The sequence below is a fragment of the Pongo abelii genome, chromosome 13 (assembly GCF_028885655.2).
Source record: "Pongo abelii isolate AG06213 chromosome 13, NHGRI_mPonAbe1-v2.0_pri, whole genome shotgun sequence".
Lineage (NCBI taxonomy): Eukaryota > Metazoa > Chordata > Mammalia > Primates > Hominidae > Pongo > Pongo abelii.
Genome location: NC_071998.2, coordinates 60,841,249 through 60,865,732, shown reverse-complemented (window position 1 = coordinate 60,865,732; position 24,484 = coordinate 60,841,249). Strand labels below are relative to the sequence as shown.

Genomic DNA, 24,484 nt, shown 5'->3' with positions numbered 1-24,484 from the left:
AACATGCCTGGCCTAGACACCCTTCTTTAAGATATAACTTTAAGAGGTATGCTTGGATTTAGGTCCATGTTAAAGTATTAACATTTATCAACAAAAGATAGTCTGATTATACCTTATACTGGAGGAGATAAGAGTCAATTTCACACAACAGTTGCTATAACACTTTTTAAAAACTCTACTATCAGGGGATGTTTCACAAAAGTCAGTAAGTATTTTGCTCCATTGACGGTGCCTTTGCCATAGCTTTTAAATAATATGAAACGGGAAAATGTTTCAGTGGCAATACACATCAGTTACATCCTGATGATGGTACCCCTTCGCCCTAGATCTTCTTAAGGTTACTTTTATATTCTTCTCTCTACGAAGTGGCGTAAAACTAATAGCTTCACAGGAAAAATCTCACTGAGACCTCTTGGCAAGTTTCCCCCAAGCTGAGTCGCATCTGTGGAGAACCGATGTGAAGTGAAAACACAAGGAGTAACAGATATCTGTGGATTTATTTGGGTCAACTTGACGCTATTAACTGCAGGCTTTGACGGAAATGCTGTGAACCCTCCTCCCTAGTCTGGCTTCCTTGCTTAGGACCCAGGAGGAAGCACATTCTCAAGGTCTGTTTACTCTTCCAATCTGGTTCCACTGGGCTTGCACCTCACCCCTGCACTTAACACCTGAACAGGCAAAGTTTTGCGCTGTAAACTTGGAGGTGTGAGTCTCATTATTGCTTTTCCTATGGTGCATGCCTGGGATTTGTCCAGCGCTAGAACACGCAAGAGTTCAAAGCAGCCTTGATGGCACTTTTTCATGGCTTGAGTCAATTAGCAAGGGATTCCAAGCTGGCCTGGAAGTCCTGGCTGCCAGAAAGTCCCCGGAGCAACAGTTGGAATAAAAATAATAAAAACAACTACAGAGTAATTTGTGAAAATGCCAAGTACAGCACAAACACACTGACCCTTGTAAACCTTGACATGAACTTGGAGAGGTGGGGCCCAGCGTGCCTTCAGGATCGCAGAAGTGGGAGGCTGCTGCCTTCCTGCCAATTCTCCAGCCTTTCCAAATCTTCCTAATACCTAACATGGTTCAACCAAACTCTCCTAACACCGCTCACTCTACCTGACCAGACATCTGGGTCATCCCGTCTTTCATCTAAGCAGGCCCTCTCTCCACACAACTCCTTTCTTCCACAAATGAAAGTGTTGCATGTATAAGGTAAGGCCAGAGACTGCGATTCTAACAGCCTGTTAAAAACAGCAGCTTTAAAAAGAGGGCCTGCTAAATAGCTCTTCACGCCTCTAATGACTCCCAGAACCTAAATAAGTCAACATTAAACTTCCAGGCTCTCCAATTTATCCTTTTCTCTTCTCCTTCCTCCCATTAAATGGTTTGGGATATACGCGCCACTGTTTACAAAAAAGCAAATACTTCTCTTAAGATAAATGGACTTTCTCTAAGCTCACAGCTGTATAAGCTACAAAAAGCTACAGAAGTGATTGATAAACCACCACAGCTTAGTTTATATAGACACAATTAAAGCTAAAGACAGCCCAAATCACATTTTGTTACTACTGTATATATTGAAATAAAGACTGTTTTAGGACTCCTACACTTGACCATATTAGGAACCTGAGGAAAAAATAATCTAAATTGGAAAGAGAGAAATAAAGGAAGATTTGATTTTATTTCATATACATTTGCAATTTTTTAACTTTTATTATTATTATTATTATTATTATTATTGAGACAGGGTCTCACTCTGTCATCCGGGCTGGAGTGCAATGGCATGATCTTAGCAGCACTGCAACCTCCGCCTTCCAGGTTCAAGCAATTCTCCTGCCTCAGCCTCCCGAGTAGCTGGGATTACAGGCGTGCCTTGCCAGCCTACATTTTCAATTTTTTTTTTTTAATCCTCATTGTGGGCCAGGCACGGTGGCTCATGCCTGTAATCCCAGCACTGTAGGAGGCCGAGGCAGGTGAATCACCTAAGGTCAGGAGTTCCATACCAGCCTGACCAATATGGTGAAACCCCATCTCTACTAAAAATACAAAAATCAGCCAGGCGTGGTGGCACATGTCTGTAGTCTCAGCTACTCGGGAGGCTGAGGCAGGAGAATCGCTTGAACCTGGGAGGCAGAGGTTGCAGTGAGCTAAGATCGTGCCACTGCACTCTAGCCTGGGCAGCAGAGTGAGACTCCGTCTCAAAAAAAAAATAAAAAATAAAAAATCCTCATTGTGGTTCTGCTGGGGGCAGGCCAGGGGACAGGAAAAAAGGTAGTGACCAACAAGAGACATAGATGGGGCTTCCCGGGGATGCCGGCGATGTTCCCCATTTCTGAACTGGGGTGTTTTTTGTTTGTTGTATAGAGTCAAGGTCTCACTGTGTTGCCCAGGCTGCTCTCGAACTCCTGGGCTCAAGTGATCCTCCTGCCTCAGTCTCCTAAAGTGCTGGGATTACAAGCATGAGCCTCCGTGTCTGGCCAAGGATCATTCTTGGTTTTCTGCCTTAGTAAGTTCTAAAAATACCACTTTCCCCCTTTCCTTCACCTCCCCCAAGTCTGCCTCAGTTGGGCTGGGGTGGGATTCAGCTATCTGCTTTTATAAAAGTCATATAATTCGCAGGTTCTCAGGATTTGGAAAAAGTAATAATAATAATAATAAAAGTCATGTGAGATAACTTCTGAGCAGGTGGTTTAGGAACACACTTTAAGATACAGTGAGTTCTTAGAGGCCTCCATAAGAAATACTTAAAAATAAACTTTTGCAATATAAATGTATTTATTACCACTAAACTGAACACTTAAAAATGGTAAAGATGGTAAATTATATATGTGTATTTTACTTCAATAAAAATAAATTAAAAAAATAAAAACTATTCTGTGAAAAAAATAATAAACTCTACTCTAAATGTATTTGGGTGTTATAAAAGCAGATAGCTGGATTCCGCCTCAGTCCAACTTGAGGCGGACTTGGGGGAGGGCAGGAAAAGAGAGAAACTGGTATTTCTCTAGTTTATCTGAGGCAGAAAACCAAGAATAATCCTTGGCCAAATGCAGTGGCTCATGCCTGTAATCCCAGCTCTTTGGGAGGCTGAGGCAGGAGGATCACTTGAGTCCAAGAGTTGAAGACCAGCCTGAGCAACAAAGCAAGACCCCATCTTTACAAAAATGAAACGAAATAAAAAAAATTAGCCGGGCATGTTGGTGCATGTCTATAATCCCAGCTACATGGGAGGCCGAAGCAGGAGGATCCCCTGAGCCCAGAAGGTCGAGACTGCAGTCAGCTATGATTGTGCCACTGCACTCCAGCCAGGACAACAGAGGGAGACGAGACCCTATATCTTAAAAAAAGACAAAAACAAAAAAAAACCTTCCTCTCACACACACTGCCCACATCCAGACAGACATCAGTTCCATCCCATGGCCCAGCCTCTAGCCACTGCTTCTCTTTCTTGATCTCCTAATATGTGTCCTGATTTTATTCTTGCCCTCTGGGTATTTGCCCTCCATATGGTTTCCAGGATAATATTTCAAAAACACAAACATGACTATTTAATAAAGAGCCCCCTTTACTAGCCCCCTAACACTCACACCAAAATACACGCAATTAAGCCCAGCTCCTTAGCAAGGTCTACAGCCCTGCCTCTCCTTCCTCTCCCCTGAGTGCGCTCATCATCCCCACATTTCCAGCCTGCTTTCTGGTTCCCAAATACATCATGTTCTTCTGCACCTTTTTGCCTTTGCTAATTTTGTCTCCTCTGCTTGGAAGGCCCATACATTCCCTTCTTCCCCTGGCAGAGTTCTACTCAAATGTCAGGCTAAGGCCACATCAAATGTCACCCTATCTGCCTTCCTTTCCTGCTGGAAGTTCCTTCCCTTGCTATCTGTCACCACTAGAATGACTATAATGAATATATTATGTCTGTTTTTAAAAAGAACTTGTCTACTAGATTATCATCCCCTAAAGAAATGGATCATACCTTGTTCTCTATGAAGTTCTAAAGCCTTACATAGTTTCTGATGCATATTAGGTGCTCAATAAATATTTCCTCCACTGAATTTAATCAACTCTAACAAAAGAAAACCAAAAAAAATCTATTACTTGGGCTGCGCACAGTGGCTCACGTCTGTAATCCCAACACTGGAAGGCTGAGGCAGGCAAATCACATGAGGTCAGGAGTTTGAGACCAGCCTGGCCAACATGGCAAAACCCTGTCTCTATTAAAAATACAAAAATTAGCCAGGCATGGTGTTGTGTGCCTGTAATCCCAGCTACTTGGGAGGCTGAGGCAGGAGAATGGCTTGAACCCAGGAGGTGGAGGTTGCAGTGAACCAAGATCATGCCATTGTACTCCAGCCTGGGTGACAGAGAGAGACTCCATCTCAAAAAATAAATAAAATAAAATAAAATCTATTAGTTGGCTCTTCAGCCTTGGGCTCTCTTACATAAACTGTTTCCTTTCAGTTCCCTTCCAATTATGGTGAACATTGGTCATTTCTGGCCTACAAAGATGATGCTGCAGAGGCCGTCTTTCTTTGCTAAGCCTCTTCTTATTGGCCAGGCTTGGGCCTGAGCAGCCAACACTAGTGCCAGCAACTATAATTACACGCTTCTCCTATGAACAGCGGCCATGACCCAGCAGCAAGGTGAGCACGGTCACTGGAAAGTGCTCTGTCTTTGCCAGTTGTTAGAGCCTTCTTCTGTCACCTTCTGAAGCACCAGGCAGCAGATAGAATTACCCTCACCCAGAGCAGAGATATCTTGTAGGATACTTAACTCCCTCTAAGCCAAACCACCTTTTCTTCCAAACCTCACCTTCTCAGAGGTTGCTTTTCCACCCTGAGATGCAGAGAATCATCTTGGAATGATTTGAGTTCTATGGGTAATCACACCGACTCAGTGGCTGGGCACAGCTTGGGGAGGCCCAAGGCTGAAAACAAGTTCAGGTGGACAAGCACTAGGTCTACAGAAAGCATTTCAAAAAATTAAGATGATGAGCAGCTTTCGAATTATAACATGTTCACATTGAAAAGGACATTTAATAAATACCGAGTATCATAGAAGCAATTTAGAGATCAACAAGTCCATACCCTCATTTTACAGATGAGGGAACTGAGACCAAGAAAGGGGGGGTGACTTGCCCAAGGTTACCCAGCTATTTGGCACTGAGCCTCACTCTATTCAGCATTCTTTCCAGCTTCCACACTTAAGCTCAGGGACTCACTGGCAAAAACAAAGTCCAGGGTTTCCCAACATCTCTGCCCAGTCCATCTCTTATCGACTCACTTGTCTTTAAGAAGGTTGCACTTCTGGTCCCATGGCCTGTTTACTGAAACTGCACATCAGATCCCTCAGCAAATGCACAGGATGTCCCCTCTCCCACGCACTTGGAAGCTTCCACTTAAGCCACGGTTTCTATACCTGCACCAGACCACAAAAAGTGATTTTTAAAATTACAGAATTCTGGCCCTCTATATTAGTATTTTCCATTTCAGTAGATCTGGGATGGAGCTCAAGCAAATGTATTTTTTTTTTTTTTTTTTTTTTTTGAGATGGAGTCTCACTCTGTCATCCAGGCTGGAGTGCTGTGGCATGATCTCGGCTCACTGCAAGCTCCACCTCCGGGGTTCATGCCATTCTCCTGCCTCAGCCTCCTGAGTAGCTGGGACTACAGGCGCCCGCCACCACGCCTGGCTAATTTTTTGTATTTTTAGTAGAGACAGGGTTTCACCGTGTTAGCCAGGATGGTCTCGATCTCCTGATCTCGTGATCCACCCGCCTCAGCCTCCCAAAGTGCTGGGATTACAGGCGTGAGCCACCACGCCCAGCCACAAGTGTATTTTTTTTTAATTCCTTCACTAAGTCTTCTGTGACTCAAAATTTCAGGACCACTAGACCAGCTGCCCTTTTTGGGTCCTTCCTGACCTAGAGATCTATGCTTCTACATAATATGGAATCCCCCACCTCAGATTCACTGGTGTTCCATTATTTCTGATTTTTCTTTAAAAAGGATAAAATCAGAAGTATGAGTATGCTATCCAAACTTAAAGCAAGAAAACGGGCATCCAGAGAGAATGTGAGTTACTCAAGGTCACCGACAGACTGCCTCCATCAGCAGTAGACGTTTTAACTCAAAGACCATGAGGTGATGCTGTCCTATAGAATAAGCAGCAAAAAAAAAAAAGACCTGTGACCCTGAATGACTCAGCCACTGCCCTGCAAGGTGAAAGCCAATTAATGTCTGTGCACCATCTCTGCATCCATGACATGACAGCGATAATGTTTGCCTCCATTTCAGGCAACAGAGATGCTTGTGAAACACTGAAAGGATAAAAGTGTTAGGGGAAGACACAACTGCCTTTTTAAAATAACTCAGATGTGATATTCCCCCTTAAGTGGCCACATTGAGTAAAATTTCCATTTAGATCCAGCATGGTCATATGAAATATGAGAGCACTGACATCTTAAACCCCTGTTCGTATAACTTAGGCTATGGCTAACCTCAGTATGACTACTTTAATTTATAATTTATGAAAATCAGCCTAACACCAAGATACAACTTTCTTAGGTCACTAGATTCTTAGTCTCCAGTAAATCCAAAATCCTATTATAAACTTTGCAAAAACGGAGGTGCCTCCATGGGAAAAAAAAATCATAAACTGGTTCAACTATGAACACTGGTCTCTAGGGGCTGGAAACCGAAGAGCTGGCTGAGGATCCTTGCTTAAGTGACCCAAAGAATGTTCCTGGAATCATCATGTACCCCTAAGAAAACCTTTATTTTAGCTTCATACACTGTCTTGTCCCAAATCCCACTAATTTATGAACAAACAGAAACAGTGCCGTTCAATAGAATGCCTTAGGTAGGATTGAAAGCCCAAGAACGTCTTGAATACAATTCCACTGAGTAATATGAGATTTCAATGGCTACCATCTCCTGGGATTGCAGCTCCTACAATGCTAAGGCTGTTTTGCAATTGATCACGTTCTTCCACCTCCGTGCATGTGAAACTCATACTCAGAGTTCCCTCCAGTTTTCCTACTGGTCTTCAGGATGGGAAGCGCTCACTGATCTTCACTTACATGCAGTGGGAAGCCAAAGAGACAGCAGTATAGAAAAAAGAGGCATCTGAAAAAATGGAGCACTAGGACAGAGCAGAGAGAAGTGGACACACAAGTTGAACAAGCTCATGGGCAAATACCAGAGAAGCAATTGCAAAAACAGAGGAGAGAAGAGGAAGAGAAAGGAGAATAAGGTATCTATTTTCAAGATAGTTGGTAAGTACAAGAAATAGTTCTCAATTCCAGATTGTTTTGAGTGAGGCAGTAAGAATAGAGGTAAAGGGTGATGGGTGACAGCTGCCAGGAAGAGAAAAGTCATGTCATCCCATGCACTGACTGTACCAAGGCAGTGCTGGGACCAAGAAAGCTATAGCTCTCAGGCCCAGGTGAGTTCAGGCTGACTTGGCAGACTGAAATCACACAGCAGTGTGGCTGCACACGAGGTACCTGACATTCTGGTTTCCAAGCCCACAGGGAACACAGGGCCACAGCCTGTCCTAGGCCAGTCTTGGAGGAGGACAGGAAATTCCCAGTGGGCAAAATACATGAGGTTTTTTTTCCCACGAAATGGACTGGAAACTTCAGCAGATCCCAATTTTTCTCAACCTACTATGCGAACTCCAAATGAAGGTTTCCTAGAACAGGCACATAGAACAAGTCTCTCAGAGTGATAAAACCAGATAATGTGCCTGTGCTCTCTGGAGAGCCTCAGAGTCTCTGGGAAGAAGTTGAGGCTGGCGGGGAAGCCACAGGTGCCCACTTGACCTAGGCAGCTTGGGCTACTATAAGACATGACATAGACTGGGTGACCTGAAAAACAGAAATTTATTGCTCATGGTTCTGAAGGGTAAAAGTACAAGATCAAGGCCCACCAACTAATTCTGTTTGTGGAGAGGAACCTCGTCCTGGTTTGCAGACAGCACTACCCTCACATAACTGAGAGAGGTCACTCTCATGTCTCTTCTTATCAAGGCACTAATCCCATTTATGAGGGCTCCACCCTCATGACCTAATCACCTCCCAGAAGCCCCACCTCCAAATAGCATCACACTGGGGATTAGGGTTTCAACATAGGAATTGGGGGCAATAGTGGAGATGATTGAACAAACATTCAGTCCATAGTATCACTAATATTTTTCTCTTTTGTCTTATAATGAAAAATGTCAACCTACAAAAAGGTGTAACATAAACCAGTTTCCACCATACAGATTTAATAAATGTTAATATTTTGCCCTATCACTTTTGCATCTTTATTCTAAATGTTACATCTACACTTGAACCTTATGTGGACTTTTCCCTGATCTTGTTTCCTGAGAAGTAGCCACAGTCATGAAATTTGTGTTTATCATTTAAACCCCTCTTTTTAAATTTTTGCTACATATATATGTGTCTGTATAAACAATATTTGCTATTATTTGGAGGTATTTTTTAAATTTGCATAAAAGGTAGTACATATGATCCTGAAACTTGCTTTTTAAAATTCGAACATTCTGTTTTTAATATTTATCCATACTGCTACATGTAGGTATTTATTTAGAGACAGGATCTTGATCTGTCACTCAGGCTGCAGTGCAGTGGTGTGATCATAGTTCATTGCATCCTTGAACTCCCGGGCTCAGATGACCCTCTTGCCTCGGTCTCCCAAAGTGCTAGGATTACAGGCATGAGCCACCATGCCTGTCGCATTCATTTAACTGTGGTATGTTGTTTCTTCAAATAGCCCTTGATTTATTTATTCATTCTTCTTTTGACAGACTTTTGGTTTTCGCTTTTGCTGTTACAATACTGCAATGAAATCCTCGTTTCTCTAGGGTATATGCCTGGTGATAGGGTACATATATATTTACCTTCCACAAAAACTACCACATTTTCCCTATAATGGCTCTTCCAAAATACGCTAACAATGCGTGAGGTTTACTTTTTCTCTACACTCTAATATTGTTGACTTTTAATTTTCATTAATCTGATGAATGTGACATAACATCTCATTTTTATATTAGTTTGCATCTCTATGACTACTGGTAAGACTGATCATCTTCACATATTTTTTCTTCTTCAGGTCAGCCTCTTCTGGGAATTGCCTGTTCATAATCTTTTCTCACTTTTCCTTTTTTTTTTTTTTTTTTCTTGGTTACGAAGTTGTCTCTCAGTTATTTACAGGAGTTCTTTATATTCTTTGCATACTCTGGATGCTAACCCTTTGTTGATTGTGTAGAATACAAAGTATTCTCCCAAAAGGTAATTTGTATATTAACACTGTTTTGGGTATCTTTTGTCATTCAGAAGGGTTTTATTTCTTAATATAGTCAAGTGTATCAACTTTTCCTTTACAGTTGTAATTTTTGTGTTTTGTATAGAAATTCTTCCCTATCCTGAATGATAGTCTCCTATAACTCATTTTAGTTTTGCTTTTTGTAATTAGAGCTTTAATTATTCTAAAATGTATTTTTGTATATGATAGATTATAGACATATGTTTTAATTTTTTCTCATATAGCTATCCAGTTGCCACAGCAACATTTATTGGAATAGGCCATCATTTTCCCTGATTTGTAATGTCTCTTTTATCACACGTCATGTTTCATGTATGTTTGGGAGTCTTTGTGGGCTCTCTATTCTTTTCTATTAGTCTTTCTGCTTCATCACTCTGCCAGTATCACACTGTTTTTGATTAAATAGCTATTTAATGAGTCTTGATATCTGCCAAAGCAAGACTCCTCCCATTCCCCTCCCATTTTCTTCAATTTTTTTTTCAAAATTTTCTTAGCTTATTCTTAGCCTCTTCATCTTCCAAATTAATTTTTGTGTTAGCCTGTGAATTTTGATGAAATTTCTGTTTGGGATTGTGTTAGTTTAGGGGTTAATCAGAAACACAGAACCACTGTGAGTGATATAGAGTAAGGGATTTATTATAGGGCTGAGACCTCATATAATTGTGGGAGGTAAACATTTTATGCAAGGTCATCAGTTCCATGTCTGGTGTCAGACCTCAAGTCACCAGAGGCAGCAGTAGGGAAAGAAGATGAATGGGAAAGACCACGAATAATTAGGAACCTATAAGGGCAAATCCATGTCTGTCTGTCACTATCCTCAACCTTCGTGATGACCAGCAGGATACGCCAGCACCCTTCCTCATGGAGCTGCCACACAAAGCCGGTCCAGCTGCTATTTCATGAGCTGCAACAGGGCCTGTCCCTATACTGAACTTCAGGGCATAAAAATGGTTATTACTTCATCTCCACCTTCCAATCTCCCCGAAAATTTTTTCTCATGGCTTACCTTAACCCACAGCCATTCAGTGAAGGGATGTCTGGGTAACAAAATTCCTACTTAGCTAAGCTGACACTGTTCTAAGCTATCTCTGAGATTTTATTTGGAATGGCTTAAATAAAGCCATATAGATGAATAGATGAATTTAGACCACTTGACAGCTTTAAAATATTGGCTTATTTCATCTATAATATTAGTTTATGTTTTCTTTTATTCAGATCTTTATAATCCTTGAAATGTTTCATACATTTTTCCAGAACATTCTTATACATATTTTGAAACTTAAGAACTTTATAATTTTTTTAAGATGGGTCTCACTATGTTGCCCAGCCTGGTCTCAGACTCCTGGGGCCAAGTGTTCCTCCCCCATTCGCCTGCCAAGTAGCTGAGGTTACAGGCATACACCACTGCACCCAGCTCAGGACCTTACAATTTTTGTTTGATACTTTGAATGGGACCTTTAAAAATTATTGTTTTCGTCCGTTTTGCGCTCTTATAACAAAACACGTGAGACTGGGGAAGTCTCTCTGAACCTATTCTTGTCCAGGGGGTTGCCCAAAAGAAGAAAAACATATGTGAGACTGGGTAATTTATAAAGAAGTTTCTTTGGCTTATAATTCTGGGGGCTTGGCAATCCAGAATTTGGTAGCCCATCTGTTGAGAGTCTCACATGCTTCAACTCATGGCAGAGAGCAGAAGAGGAAGCGGGCATGTGCAAAAAGACCAAATGTGAGAGGCAACAACCCGATCTCAGATAACCAATCCAGTCCCCAGAGATAGCATTAACCTATCCATGAGGGATCCACCCTTATGACTTTAACACTTCCCACTAGGCCCTACCTCCCAACACTGCCACATCAAAAATCGAATTCCAACATGAGTTTTGGCAGGAACAAACTACATCCAAACTATAGCAATTATGTAGACTAAATGATTTACAGTAAAGGTTTTGATTTCTGTAAGTCTGTTGAAAGTGTACCTACTAGTATCTCTAACTATTATTAGGTCTAATTGTGCGCTTGGATTTTTCTATTTAGACAATCCTATCATGTCAAATGTTGAAAATTTTGTGACCTGAGGTGGTGGCTCACGCCCGTAATCTCAGCACTTTGGGAGATGAGGGTGGGTGAATCACATGAGGCCAGTAGTTCAAGACAGCCTGGCCAACATGGTGAAACCATGTCTCTACTAAAAATACAAAAATTAGCCGAGCGTGGTGGTGCACATCTGTAATCCCAACTGTTCGGGAAGCTGAAGCATAAGAATCACTTGAACTGGGGAGGCAGAGGTTCCAGTGAGCCAAGATCATACCACTGTACTCCAGCTTGGTTGACAGAGTTAAGACTCTGACTCAGGAAAAAAAAAAAAAAAAAAGAAAGAAAATTTTGCCTCTTCTTTTTCATTCCTATGCCTTTTTGTTTTCCTTGTCTTACTGCATTAGCTAGAACACCCTTCCTCTACAATACTTTTTTTTTTTTTTTTGGACAGGGTCTCCCACTGTCACCCAGGCTGGAGTGCAGTGGCAAGTTATAATAGCTCACTGCAGCCTCAACCTCCTGAGCTCAAGCCATCCTCCCACATCACCTTCCCTAGTAGCTGGGATTATAGGCATGCACCACCATGCCCAGCTGATTTTTATATTTATTGTAGAGATGGGGTTTTAACCATGTTGCCTAGGCTAGTCTCATACTCTTAGGCTCAAGTCATCCTCCTGTCTTGGTCTCCCAAAATGCTGGGATTACAGGCATGAGTCACTGTACCCAGGCTATCATCTTGATTAGTAGCAGTGAAGAGAGCATTTTTGTCTGGTTTCTAACTTTAAGGATAAAGCATTTAGAATTTCACCATGAAGTATCATGTTTCTTATAGATTTTTAGAAACTATTAGTATAAAAACTTCTATTCCTAAGTCTTTTATTAATACATTTTAAACTCTAATGTTTTCCTTTCCTCTATAAGGATAATTACATACTTTTCTTTATTCTGATGGTTGATAGCCAGCTTGTAAGATGCCCCCCAATAATCCTGCCTCCTGGTATTCACACCTTTCTGTAATGTCCTTCCATGATGAGAATGTGGCAGAAGTAATGTTATGTCATTCCTGAGATTAAGTAGAAAAAGATTTTTCTTGGTTTATACAGCAAATTAGTTTTCTATATTTTGCTGTTCTATAAACAGTTTTACAATAGAAATTGTTTCTTAAGATTTAGTTAAACCTGTCTGTAAAATTATCTGGGTCTAGTGTCATTAAAGTGATGATTTTTTTAAATTATCAAGCCACTACCTTGAATAGTTACTGATAATTATTGTCGATTCAATTTTAATGTGTTATATTTTTCTAGAATATTATCCATTCTGTCAGAGTTTCTATTTTATTTATTTTTTGAGACAGGGTCTCAGTCTGTCACCCAGGCTGGAGTGCAGTGGCACAATCTCAGCTCACTGCAACCTCTGCCTCCTGGGTTCAACCGATTCTCCTGCCTCAGCCTCCCAAGTAGCTGGGATTACAGGTGCCCACCATCATGCCCGGCTAATTTTTGTATTTTTTGTAAAGATGGGGTTTTACCATGTTGGCCAGGCTGGTCTCGAACTTCCAATCTCAAGTGATCCACCAGCCTCAGCCTCCCAAAGTGCTGAGATTGCAGACGTGAGCCAACCCACCCAGCTTCTGTCAGTTTTTAAATTTAGCATCATAAACTAGTTCATATTCATCACTTGTGAATTTTAAAAATCTGTATCTGTGGTATAATTTCACTATTATTTATGCTTTTCTCTTTGATCCCTTGATTAATCTTGCCAGAAATTTGAAAATTTTATTAAACTTTTCAAAAAGTCAGCTTTTGCCTTCCTGAGATCCTCTATTGTTCCTTAATTTTCTATTTTATTTAATTTTAGCTTTATCATTACTATTTTCTTCATTCCAGTTTCTTTAGATTTACCCTATTATTCCCTCTTTACCTTCTCAAGTACAATAATTTATTTTCAATTTTTCTTGAATGTGTCAAATGTTGTAAATTTTATCTTAAGTTTTGTTTTTTTTTTTTTTTTTTGGAGATAGAGTCTGTCACCCAGGCTGGAGTGCAGTAGTGCAATCTTAGCTCACTGCAACCTCCACCTCCTGGGTTCAAGCAATTCTCCTGCCTCAGCCTCCTGAGTAACCGGGATTATAGCCGTGCCTCCATGATGCTCAGCTAATTTTTGCATTTTTTTTTTTTTTTTTTTTTTTTTTTTAGTAGAGACAGGGTTTCACCATGTTGGCCAGGCTGATCTCAAACTCCTGACCTCAAGTGATCCACCTGCCTCGGCCTCCCAAAGAGTTGGGATTACAGGCGTGAGTCACCGCACCCGGCCCCCAAACCTTTTTTTTTTTTTTTTTTTGAGATGGAGTTTTGCTCTTGTTGCCCAGGCTGGAGTGCAATGGCAAGATCTCAGCTCACTGCAACCTACGCCTCCCAGGTTCAAGTGATTCTCCTGCCTCAGCCTCCCGAGTAGCTGAGATTACACGCATGTGCTACCTCGCCCAGCTAATTTTTTTTGTATTATTAGTAGAGATGGGGTTTCACTATATCGGCCAGGTTGGTCTTGACTCCTGACCTCAAGTGATCCACCCACCTTGGCCTCCCAAAGTGCTGGGATTACAGGTGTGAGCCACCACACCCAGCCTAAGATCATTTTTAGATTGCTTTACTATTTTTATGTCACTTGCAATGAATTAATTTCTCCACTATTGATTGTGTTTCTTCTTTCTTTAGTTTTTGTTTGCTTCTTGTGCTGAAATTTTGGTTTGCAAGTTTCTTTTGTATGGGAGGTTTTTGTTGTTCTCTCTCCTCACCATTCCTGGTCTAACAGTCTTGCAATTACCTCAACCTAGACCTACAGGATCCCCAAACTACAATTGCGCTTTATAATTGACAGCTCAGGAAAGATGTCCTAGGATAATATTGGTGATGCTGCTGTAAGGGGCTTTGTTTAGGTCCTGGCCAAAAGGGTCTTTCTGCTTCCCCCTACAGCACTACTCTACCTTATATAACCTAGGGAGTGGTCAGTTTCATTTCTTTTAGGCCCTCCTTTCAAAGAGGTGGAGGGATAGAGAGTGCCTCTCTCCAGGCCCTGGTTTTAAGCAGTGAACATATTTTTGGTTTTGTTTTATTTTGTTTTTAGAGACAGGGTCTTACTATGTTGCCCAGGCTAGAGTGCAGTGGCTATTCACTAGCATAATCATAGCCCACTGCAGCCTCAAATTCCTGGCCTGAAGCAATCCTCCTACCTCAGTCTGCCAAGCAGCCAGGACTACAGGCATGTACCACCATGTCTGGTTTGAACCTGGTTTTGATCACCTGCCTGGCAGGATACTTGGGGCCACATTTCAAGGAAGAGTTGATTTATTAACTGCTTCTGCTTGATTTTGTGCCCAAGGTCAAGCTGACCTATTGCTTCTTACTATTTTTCTGCTGCATTTCTGATTGACAAATTTTTATCTTATTTTTTTTAAATAAAGACAGGGTCTTGCTATATTGCCCAGCTGGTCTCACACTCCTGGGCTCAAGCAGTCCTCCCACCTTAGCCTCCCAAAGTGCTGGGACTACAGGCATGAGCCACTGCTCCCAGCCTTATCTTATTTTTTAGCATGGCTGTGTCTGTTATGTTTTCTCATTTTATAGTTTGTCTATTATTGGAATCATTGAAGCAAAGATAGTGATTGGAGCATAAATTTATAATACAGTGTTGACAGAAGTCTCCTGCTAATTCTTGTACCAGGCCTCAAGATGCAGAAGTCTTTGTCTACATGGAAATTTTTAATATTCAAAGATGGGGCAGAGATATGCCAGAAGTTGACTCAAAACCTGTGTTTTGTAGGGCTGCAAACATTCAATGTTTGCCCACATGTCCTCCTTAAGTGGGGGACATTTATTCAGCTTTGCCACTAATTATGTGCCTGACCATTGAAGTGGTGGTGGCCAGTTACCATCACAGGGTTGACCTCAGTGACCCACTGCTTAATGATCCCTTTGTCTGGTAGAATCACCCTTCCCTGAGGTTTCCAGTCAAAGAAAGAGGAACAGAACTGCTGGTAAGCAAATACATGTTTAAAATGTTAAAACAACATTCAAATATTGATTTACCTTTCAACTCACAAGGATATGCATCCCAAATTAGGAATATGTGGTAATGTGGCAGCAATGGGGTGGGAGCTACATGAAAAGCTACCAGATAAATACTATCCACCAAGTCTTCCTGGGGTGACAATTTTACAATTAAATTTTGATAAGAAGAAAATTATTTTTATATTAAAACAAATACAGATAGTATTAATACTAAAGCCATATGAATTTTTATAATAAAGCACCACTCTTCAAAGAAATGAGAAAAAAATTGCTGTTTTCCTTTGAGTTCAGCCCTTAGAATCTCACAAGTTCACTCCTCTGGACTATTGGGATATTTTGGTGCAAAAGTTAGAGAGGAATTATCATAAATGAATGAGTTAAAATACAAGACTAAAAGGTGAAATGAGAATGTCCATTTTGGACCAGGCATGGTGGCTCACGCCTGTAATCCCAGCACTTTGGTAGGCCAAGGTGGGCAGGTCACTTGAGCCCAGGAGTTCCAGACCAGCCTGGGTAACATAGTGAGACCCTGTTTCTTTTTTTTGTTTTGTTTTGTTTTGACATGGAGCCATGCTCTGTTGCCCAGGCTGGAGTACAGTGGAGCAACCTCGGCTCACTTGCAACCTCCGCCTCTCAGGTTCAAGGGATTTTCCTGCCTCAGCCTCCCTGACCTCAGGTGATCCACCCGCCTTGGCCTCCTTTTGGTATTCATCATCACCACCATTACATGCTTCCCAGAGCTCTAAGCCTTCTCTAATAGAACAAAATTTCCTACTGACAGGGAGCCCTACTGAGCATTCATTCATTTACCAAATCATTCATCTTTTTTTGTTTTGTTATTCCTAGCCTGTTACTGTTTCATGGATTTACTCATCTTTTATATTTTCTCTTACATGTTAGCAATTTTTCACCATAAAAGCTCTCCAAAAGTTAAGCCATTTTGTGATTTTCTTTCCTTTTCTTCCTTCCTCCCTCCCCTTTCCTTCCCTTTCCTTCCTCCCCTTCCTTCCCTTTCCTTCCTCCCCTTTCCTTGCTCCCCTTCCTCCCCTTCCTTCCTCCTCTTCCCTTTCCTTCCTTCCCTTCCCTCCTTTTTTATTTTAGTTAACAGTCTTTTTACTCAAAAACTCATTATATAAACAATGAACAGAAGTAATATTTCTTCATTGGGATTTCAAGCAAAAACCCACTTACCTTTTTTTTTTTTTTTTTGACACAATTGTTTATTTTAGAAAATACTGTTTGGAATAAATTTAAGTTGTGAGTCATGTTAGGTTAAACTCAAGATGTCTTCTTGTGTGTACATATGCCCAATGAGAGGACTGAGAGGCAGCGTCATCTATGGCTCTTTGATCTGCTGGGAACAGGCACTGTTTCCATATATTTCAAAGAACTCACACCTCTAGCTTTATGTTGCCCTAGAGATATTTTTCTGTGCTATAATTTTATTTTTAGTTCAGTATGCTGCAAAAGTAACCCAAAGGTTGAAAAATTGAAAAAGAAGAAAAAAAGAGTAAGTACAATAAACGTTTAATATGTTACCTTTTATGTATAAACTATATTTAACTTTCTTTCTTTTTTGAGACAGAGTCTTACTATGCTGCCCAGGATGGTCTTGAGCAAACCCTCGGCTTAAGGGATCCTCCCACCTCAGTCTCCCAGGCAGCTGAGAATACAGGCACACGCCACTGCAACCAGCCTATATTTAACTTTCCAACTGTTGTTTATTAAATTTTTTCATTCTTCTATTGATATATTTTTCTATCTGTGAAAACTGGTATCTTGGAGTGGGATAGAGCACAATTTTTCCCATTAAAATGAATAGAGCTGTTTTTATTTTTACGTAACAGCTTTTGACTTGGTAGCAGAATTACAATGTACAAATTAAAGTCATTTGGTGGGAGATGAATACACTATGCTCAGGGCAGCCTATGAGGCACTGGAAATGCAAAGATGAATTGAACACATATCCTGCCTGGAACGCAAAATCTAATAGGAGAAAATGATAGGAAAAAGGCAACTGAAAAAGCAATGACACAAATGCTATACTAACAAAACAGGGAGAAACATTTCCTGCAACCAGAAGGAGGATGAACTTCAAGTAGGCATATGAATTCGGGGTAGGGGGAGATGGTTCAAGGCTTTTGCTTAGTCCCCTCTCCTTCAGTAAAAGTACTTATATCTTATTCCTTTAGGACTCTGCAAGTTAGCTAGGCTGCTAATCTGTAATAAATAACTTTAGGTGAACAGTTAGTGGCTAATAATTATCCAGCTCTCTACTAGGCAACTCTACATGATGGTCCCACAGAGATCTCAAACTCAACTCCTCCAAACCCAATTCTTCCTCCTCACCTATAGATTTGTGATTTCCACCATTGTCCAAGCCAGAAACCCAGGAGTCATCCTCATCCCTTCCCTTGCCCTTATCCACCAAATCGGATTCCCATGCTTCGTCCATCTTTTTGCCATTCTCCTATTCCAAGCTACTTCCATCTCTGTTTTTGACTCTTATCTCTGCTCCTTGGTGCCCTTCAATTCAGCTTACAGACAGAGAGGTATTTCTAAACACAGATTTTGGCTGGGTACGGTGGCTCAAGCCTGTAATTCCAGCACTTTGGGAGGCTGGGGTGGGAGGATCTCTTGAAATCAGGAGTTCAAGACCAGCCTGGGCAACATAGTGAGATCTCGTCTTTACAAAAAAAAATTAGCCAGGTGTGGTGGTGCTTGCCTATAGCCCCAGCTGCTAGGGAGGCTGAGGCAAAAGGATCGTTTGAGCCCAGGAGTTGGAGGCTGCAGTGAGCTAAAATTGTGCCACTGTACTCCAGCCTGGGTGACAGAGCAAGACTCTGTCTAAAAATAAACAAGATGTAAATCTTACATCTCTTTCCTGACTAAAGACCCACATGGCTTGCTGTTGCCCTTGGATAAAAGTCACAAATATGGGTATTCAAAGCCCCATAAGTTCTACCCAGAACCTTCCTTCCCAGCCTCCCCTCTCTCCACGGCTGCCTTCCTGTGAGTCACTTCCTTCAGTTCCTTACATGCAGCATAATCTCTCACCTCAGGAACTTTGTACTTGCTGTTCCCTCTTCCTGGAACATCCATCCCCCGCCCATTTCCCCTGCTTGCTTAGCTAACTCCTCCTCAGCTTAGCTCTCAAGTTCTCCCTGATCCTCTGACAAGATGTTATGTTTTCCTCCCAGCACCCTTGCATTCTCCTGTCACAGCCCTAATCACAATTACTGCAATTGGTTATTTTCCTCTCCTTGTAGACTACGGGATCTGGGAAGGCAGGGCTTACGTGTGCTCTGTTCACCATTATATCCCCAGTGCCAAGCCCAATGCTGACACAGAGGGGGGACCCAATCTGTTGAAGAATGAATTAATGAATGAATTGCTTCCTTTACATGTAATTATAGAAAATTACCTACAGGCTGTATGCTTTTTTTTTTCTGAGACAGTTTCGCACTTGTTGCCCAGGTTGGAGTGCAATGGCACAATCTTGTCTCACTCCAACCTCCGCCACCCAGCCCAGGCTCTATGCTTTAACCCAAAGAAATGGATTGTCAAGAAGTGCATTCTAGGCAGGGCGTGGTGGCTCCTACTTGTAATCCCAGCACTTTGGGAGGCCGAGGTGGGCAGATCACCTGAGGTCAGGAACTCGAGACCAGCCTGGTCAGCATGGCGAAACCCTGTCTCTACTAAAACTACAAAAATTAGCCTGGCATGGTGGCAGGTGCCTGTAATCCCAGTTACTCAGGAGGCTGAGGCAGGAGAATTGCTTGAACCCAGGAGGCAGAGGTTGCAGTAAGCTGAGATCATGCCACTGCACTCCAGTGTGGGCAACAGAGCAAGACTCCATCTCAAAAATAAAAATAAATAAATACAATTAATTATTAATTTTCAAAAATTCAAAAACAAGTGGCTAGGACCAGGCGCGGTGGCTCATGCCTGTAATCCCAGTACTTTGGGAGGCCGAGACAGGCAGATCACCTGAGGTCAGGGGTTCAAGACCAGCCTGACCAACATACCGAAACCTCATCTCTACTAAAAATACAAAAATTAGCCAGATGTGGTGGCACACACCTGTAGTCCCAGCTACTAGGGAGGCTGAGGTGGGAGGATGGCTTGAACCCCAGGAGGTCAAGCCTGCAGTGAGCCATGAGTGCACTACTGCACTCCAGCCTGTGTAGTACAGTGAGACCCTGACTCAAAAAAAAAAAACTCCAAAAATAAATTAAGGCTGGGTATAGTGGCTTATGCCTGTAATCCCAGAACTTTGAGAGGCTGAAGTAGGAGGATAATTTGAGCCCAGGAGTTTGAGGTTACAGTGAGCTATGACCATGTGACTGTACTCTAGCCTGGGTTATAGAGCAAGACCCTGTCTCTAAAATATAAATAAAGAAAAGAAAATAATAAATTATTAATATAATTTGCTACATTAAGAGAATAAAATCACCCCAAAAAGTATGATTATCTCCATGGAAAAAGCACTTGTCAAAAATTCTTAGTAAAAACTCTCAACAAATTAGAAATAGAAGGGTACTCTCTCAATCTGATAAAGGATGTCTACAAAAACCTACAGCCAACATCATACTTAATGGTTATGGTTTCTTAGGCAACTCCATACAGTGCAGAGGAGTTCAAATTGGCATAAACTTTGTGAAGAGCAATCTGATAAGACATAATCAGTCATATGCTGTTTGCTCTCAGGTAAGATCAAAAACAAGGTAAAAATGCTCACTACCTCCACGCTAGTCAACATTTTACTAGTGGTCTTAGCAAATACAAGCTAAGAAAAAGAAAGACATAAAGCTTAGGAGAAAAAATGTCTTTATTCAGACATGGCATGATAGTACATGTGAAAAATAAAATCAACACATGGGCCAGGGACGGTGCCTCACACCTGTAATCCCAGCACTTTGGGAGGCTGAGGCAGGAGGATCACTTGAGGCCAGGGGTTCAAGACACTGTCTCTGCGAAAAATGCAAAAAATAAATAAACAAACACATGGGATTGGGACAACTGGGTATCATTTGGAGAAAATTAAATTGGGTACATCCTCACTAATTATACTAGAAAAACTTTTTTTTTTTTTTTTTTTTTTTTTTTTTTGAGATGGAGTCTGGCTCTGTCACCCAGGCTAGAGTGCAGTAGCATGATCTGTGCTCACTGCAACCTCTGCCTCCTGGGTTCATGCGATTCTCCCGCTTCAGTCTCCCAAGTAGCTGGGGCTACAGATATGTACCACCATGCCTGGCTAATTTTTGTAATTTTTGTAGAGATGGGTTTTCACCATGTTGGCCAGGCTGGTCTCGAACTCCTGACCTCAGGTGATGCACCTGCCTCAGCCTCCCAAAGAGTTGGAATTACAGGCGTGAGCCACAGCACCCGGCATAGAAAAAACACTTTTTAATATATAATGAAATCAAAGGCACTAGAGGAAATCATATGACAACTATTATTTGTATGTGGAAGGCCTTTCTAATTATAAAATAATATCCAGAAGAATAAAAAACTAATAAATGCAACAATAACAAAAAAAACCTTCTGCATATATTATTGGAGAAGATAAGGGGGAAATAACTGCATGGCTAAAATACAATAAGTAAAGTTAAATGGCAGAAATTGAGAAAAATATTTGTGACTCATACCACAGGCAAAGCGCCAATATCCTAATATAGAGAGACTCTACAGGGGAAAAGCCTACAATCCAAAAGAAAACAGGCAAAGGAAATAGATGAAAAAGGAAATACCAAAAGCTCTCAAGCATATGAATATGAGAAGATTCTCAATCTCACCCATAATGAAAGAATGAAAATTAAAAGCAGCCTGAAATGCCACTTTTATCAATAAGATTGGCAAAGCTCAAGCTTTTTCTTTGGGAACAGGGTCTTGCTATGTGCCCAGGCTAGAGTGCAGTGGCTGTTTTTCCCAGGTGAAATCCTAGTGCCTTGAATTCCTGGGCTCAAGTGATCCTCCTGCCTCAGCCTCCCCAGTAGCTGGAACTACAGGTACATACCACTGTGCCTGGCTTCAAACACATTTTTAACATACTCATTAATGAGGATATGGAGAAACAGGCACTTTTATACATTGCTAGTAGGACTATAAACTCGTACAAACTCTAAGGAAGACAATCTGACAACTTCTATCAAAATTACAAACACATGGACCTTTTAACTCAGCAATCAGATTTCAAGAACTTATCATACAGGTGTGCTGCCCCAATGTGAAAAAAAGTTATTTGCTGAAGTATTTTTGAAATTCCAAAAGACCCAAAGTAACCTAAATGCTGGGCAGTTTGTTAATAAATTTGTTACATAAATTAAGGTATATGTACATCAGAGTTCTATGGCAGCATTAAACATGAGAAAACAATATATCAAAGGTCAATATATAGAGGACCTTCATGTTAAAGTTACCCTGAAGATATATTACTTTAATAAGCTGGGTGCTCACACCTGTAATCCCAACACTTTAGGAGGTTGAGGCTGAAGGATCGCTTGGGTCCAGGAGCTCAAGACCAACCTGGGCAACACAGTGAGACCAGGAGACCCCATTCTCCATTTTTTTTTTAAAAAAAAAGATATATTATGTTAGTAAATAAGGTGCAGAATGGTTTTTAGTAACCATTTGTGTATAAATGTGAACAACATATGTATTTGCTTGGATACACATAAAATATCTTGGGAAGGATTTAGAAAAAATAGTAATATTTGATTGCTTCTGGAAAAGGCATCTAGATAGCTGACAGAGAAGGCTGGGAAGAAAATTTTCCATTACATATCCTTTTACACTTTTTGAATTTTGACCCACGTAAGTATTTACTTAAACAAAAGATAATTATTTTGTTTTTATTTTTTAGAGATGAGAGGAGATCTAACTATGTTGCCCACACTAGAGTGCAATGGCTATTAACAGGTGTGATTATTGCATACTGCAGCCTCAAAAACTCCTGGCCTCATGCAATCTTCCTGCCTCAGCCTCCCAAGTAGCTGGCCCTATAGGCATACACCACTGTGCCCAGCTAAAGATAGTTATTTTTTAAATAGGGTAGAAGAATGTAAAATAATGTAGAAAACATTCATAAAAACTTGTTAGCTAAAAAATAGATTTAAAAAAAACAAGCCTGTGTTTTTAAAATATGTGCTATCAAAATACCAGTGAAATTCTTCACAGAAATAGAGAAAAAAATCCTGAAATTCATACGGAACTGCAGAAGGCCCCAAATAGCCAAACCAGTCCTGAGCAAAAAGAACAAAGCTGGAGGCATCACACTACCTGACTTCAAAACATACTGCAAGGCTATAGTAATCAAAACAGCATGGACCAGGCATGGTGGCTCATGCCTGTAATCCCAGCACTTTGGGAGGCCGAGATGGATCACCTGAGGTCAGGAGGTCGATACCAGCCTAGTCAACATGACGAAACCCCACATCTACTAAAAATACAAAAATTAGGCGGACATGGTGGCAGATGCCTGTAATCCCAGCTACTCAATAGGCTGAGGCAAGAGAATTGCTTGAACCTGGGAGGCGGAGGTTGCAGTGAGCCAAGATTGCACCACTTGCTTGAAGGCAGCATGCTCTTTAAGAGTCATCACCACTCCCTAATCTCAAGTACCCAGGGGCACAAACACTGCAGAAGGCCGCAGGGTCCTCTGCCTAGGAAAACCAGAGACCTTTGTTCATGTGTTTATCTCCTGACCTTCTCTCCACTATCATCCTATGACCCTCCCATATCCCCCTCTCCGAGAAACACCCAAGAATCATCAATAAATACTTCATAAATTAAAAAAAAAAAAAAAAAAAAAAAAAATTAAACTTTTTAAAATTAAAACAAAAAAAAAAAAAAAAAAAAAAAAGATTGCACCACTGCACTCCAGCCTGGGTGAAAGAGTGAGACTCTGCCTCAAAAAAAAAAAAAAAAAAAAACCACACATGATACTAACATGAAAACAGGCTCAAAGACCAAGGAACAGAATAGAGAACCCAGGCCGGGCACAGTGGCTCACACCTCTGTCTCAAAAAATAAATAAATTTAAAAAAAAAAAATAGAGAACCCAGAGATAAATCCACATATTTACAGCCAATTGATTTTCAATTGAGAACATTCAGTTGGGAAAGGACAATACCTTCAATTAATGGTGATGGATACTTAGGTTGATTCCACATCTTGGCTATTGTGAACAGTGCTGCAATAAACATGGGCACATGGATCTCTCTTTGATAATTCTGAGTTCCTTTCTTTTAGGTATATACCCAGCAGTCAGATTGCTGGATCACATGGTAGATCTATCACTAGTTTTCTGAGGTACCTCCGTACTGTTTTCTCCATACTGATAGGAAGATCTACACTGGGAAAACTGGATAACCATAGGCAGAAAAATGAAACTAAACCCCCCATCTCTCACCATACACAAAAATCAAATCAAAATGGATTAAAGGCTTAAATATAAGACTTGAAACTATGAAACTATTAGAGAAAAACAGTGGGAAAACACTTCAGGATACTGGTTTGGGCAAAGATTTTTTGGGTAGGACCTCAAGGACAAAGGCAAGAAAAGCAAAAATAGATAAATAGGATTGCATCAAGCTAAAAATGCTTCTGTACAGCAAAGGAAACAATCAGTAGAGTGAAGAGACAACCTTCGGAATAGGAGAAAATATTTGCAAACCATTCATCTGACAAGGGATTAATAAGTAGAATATGTAAGACATTCAAAGAACTCCATAGCAAAAAAAAAAAAAAATTCATCTGATTTTTAAACAGGCAAATGATTTGAAGAAGATGTACAAACCCAACAGGCCGGGCACAGTGGCTCATACCTGTAATCTCAGCACTTTGGGAAGCCACGGTGGGCAGATCACTTGAGGTCGGAAGTTCAAAACCAGCCTGGCCAACATAGCAAACCCTATCTCCACTAAAAATACAAAAATTATACAAAAATTAGCCGGGTGTGGTGGTGCACACCTGTAATCCTAGCTACTCGGGAGGCTGAGGCAGGAGGATCACTTGAACCCGGGAGGTGGAGGTTGTAGTGAGCCAAGATTATGCC

At 41.1% G+C, this 24,484-nt stretch overlaps 1 long non-coding RNA gene across 2 annotated transcripts in view; it reads right to left on the bottom strand.

The window, feature by feature from the left end:
• Window positions 1-24,484, bottom strand: part of LOC112134905 (uncharacterized) — a 47,973-nt gene that overhangs the window by 5,552 nt on the left and 17,937 nt on the right. The window contains exon 1 of one of the 2 annotated variants that reach the window (XR_002916233.3): window positions 5,278-5,412. The exons of the other annotated variant lie outside the window; for it this stretch is intronic. This is a non-coding gene — a long non-coding RNA (uncharacterized LOC112134905). Of the gene's footprint in view, window positions 1-5,277; window positions 5,413-24,484 lie in introns of those variants that run through there. 2 annotated transcript variants of the gene reach the window in all.